This window comes from Sinocyclocheilus anshuiensis, unplaced genomic scaffold (assembly GCF_001515605.1).
Source record: "Sinocyclocheilus anshuiensis isolate Anshui unplaced genomic scaffold, SAMN03320099.WGS_v1.1 scaffold821, whole genome shotgun sequence".
Lineage (NCBI taxonomy): Eukaryota > Metazoa > Chordata > Actinopteri > Cypriniformes > Cyprinidae > Sinocyclocheilus > Sinocyclocheilus anshuiensis.
This window is the reverse complement of record NW_015558606.1, coordinates 89,421-91,889: the sequence shown is the minus strand read 5'-3', so window position 1 is coordinate 91,889 and position 2,469 is coordinate 89,421. Positions and strand designations below refer to the sequence as shown.

Genomic DNA, 2,469 nt, shown 5'->3' with positions numbered 1-2,469 from the left:
AAGCTTATTTAAAATTATTATTACAAAATAGCCCTACTTTTACTGAAACAAAAACAAGTGAAATCAAACTTGGACTGTAGCTTTAAAGCACTTTAGAACATTAACAATCATTAACTCAGCTTCCTGTTCACCTTAACTTTCGACCTACTAAAGAGCCCATAAGACTGATTGTGTCAGTAGCAGCGGGTTGGATCGGGTTTAGTGTTTCAGGCCGAGGTCTTTCACAGGAGTCACCATGAGCAGCAGCTGTCACAGGTACTCACATCAAATGGATAAACTCAAACACTAAACAATACTTGACAGAAAACTGTCAAGCTTAGAAAAGTGGGACCAAGGCAAACAAGGAAAAGCCCAGTGGTTGTTGTGTTAAGGTAAGTTACATAATGTTTATGTAATATTTGTTTACAACAAAATAATATACCTTTTTAAAATGGATTGTAGTCAATGCAAAAAGTGCAAAACGCAGACGTGCCGCAGTACCTTTTGAATCTTACAGTGTCAAATCATACCAACGTCTTTTCTTATGTTTCATGTGATTGTAGCTGTCAGAAACCAGATGAGATGTTGTGACAGCTATATGCTCATCTAATCTAAAATATAATTTATGAATATTTTTAAGAGGACAGTTGTAAAATTATATTCATGAAAAATACACCAAAAATACTTTTTCCTTTTTAGGGAGAAAACAAATCTTGAATAGCTGTCCCATCAACATGCACCTGTGAGGCTGTATGAAGCTTGCTAGGTTGATTTTCAGCTCTTTAATTATTTATTCACTCTTTTCAAGTTACCACAGGTGTGCAGCTCACCCTCTCTCTAAAGCATAATTAACTAAGAGGATACGGTATTAGAAATATTCCTGTTAGCAGTGCATCTCTTCAACTCTTTTATTCACATATAATGGCTGTATATTGCACTTGGGGGATGCAACAGAAATGTGAGGAAGAAAATGTACAGCATGGAAACCACCAATGACTGCATTTACTCATGTTTCTCTGAATTATTCAGAGCATCTCGACTGAATTGCAGTAGCCTGATGAAGGGAGTGGTGTTTAAGGCTGGACTCTACCAGAGTGAGAATGTTGTTTGTGCTATAAAGGGGTGTGTTCTGTATTAATTATACAGTTAGATCAGAACTCTGAGAGTTCCTGTAGATCTATGAGTAGAGCTGCGTGCTAACAATTGTACGTTTGTAATCCCAGGGAACAAATATAGTGATGATAAGATGCATAGTTTGAATGCACTTAAAGAAATTTGATTAGCCAAGAGTGCTAATATACAGTCTAACACCACTGTGACTTTTCACTGTTTCTATCATGCGAGTTTGCGCATTCGGAGGTTGAATTTCTGCAGGTTACACTGGTAACTGGACAAGTGGCTGTCTTTATGAGCAAGTCATCAAATCATTCATTCAAACAATTCTTTCAAACTCACTAGTTTATTCAGGAACAAAACACACAGTTGTTTTTATGAGTGAGTCATTGAATCAATCACTAAACTGATTTGTTCAGAAACACAAACACAGAGTGATTCAGGAAGGCTGTGTATTGCTCTGTAGAAGCATTGATTTATTATCCTTTGTCTTGTTGTGACATAGTGTCATCCGCATAGAAAAAATGGACAAAATGTTATATAAAAGCTATATCATAGGGGGAAGTCGTGGCCTAATGGTTAGAGAGTCGGACTCGTAACCCAAAGTCTCGTGCCGGCAGGGATTGTAGGTGGGGGCAGTGAATGTACAGCGCTCTCTTCCACTTTCAATACCACGTCTGAGGTGCCCTTGAGCAAGGCACCGTACCCCCAACTGCTCCCCGGGCGCCGCAGCAAAAATGGCTGCCCACTGCTCTGGGTGTGTGTTCACGGTGTGTGTGTGTTCACTGCTGTGTGTGTGCACTTTGGATGGGATAAATGCAGAGCACTAATTCCGAGTATGGGTCACCATACTTGGCCACGTCACGTCACTTTCGTCACTTTCATTTGCAGTTGTGCCATCTGATTTACTATATTGTGAATTTTATTGCACCCGCTGTATTGACCAGTCAGAAGCGGTGACTGGACACCAGAACTATTATTTCTATATATTTTTTAAAAAACATTATTAGATGTATAATTGAGATTATCTGGTGTTAGTTGAGGGCAGCACATGAGTGTCGAGTGGCAATGTGTAGTCTCAGTGTTATTTTAGTATTATTTATATATACCGTCATAGGTTTTATTATTGTTTTTAATTCGCTTTTTTATATATTCCATTTGAATTTTAATTTGTGTAAGATTTTTGTAATTTTGCTAAATGCTGTTTTACTATTTTATTTCTATTTTAGTTTTAGTCATTTTAATACTTATATTTAAACATATTTATTTTGGTTAATTGCCAAGGCAACATTTACAATATCTGTTTACGTTTTTTAAGTTTAAGGTTTTCATATTTACAGTGGGTACGGAAAGTATTCAGACCCCCTTCAATTTTTC

At 37.2% G+C, this 2,469-nt stretch overlaps 1 protein-coding gene across 1 annotated transcript in view; it reads left to right on the top strand.

The window, feature by feature from the left end:
• The first annotated feature begins 6 nt into the window (after window positions 1–6).
• The window catches only part of LOC107680250 (occludin-like), a 9,185-nt gene continuing 6,722 nt past the window's right edge, over window positions 7–2,469 (top strand). The window contains exon 1 of the mRNA XM_016476058.1: window positions 7–371. The gene's annotated coding sequence lies outside the window, so the exon portion shown is untranslated. The remainder of the gene's footprint in view (window positions 372–2,469) is intronic.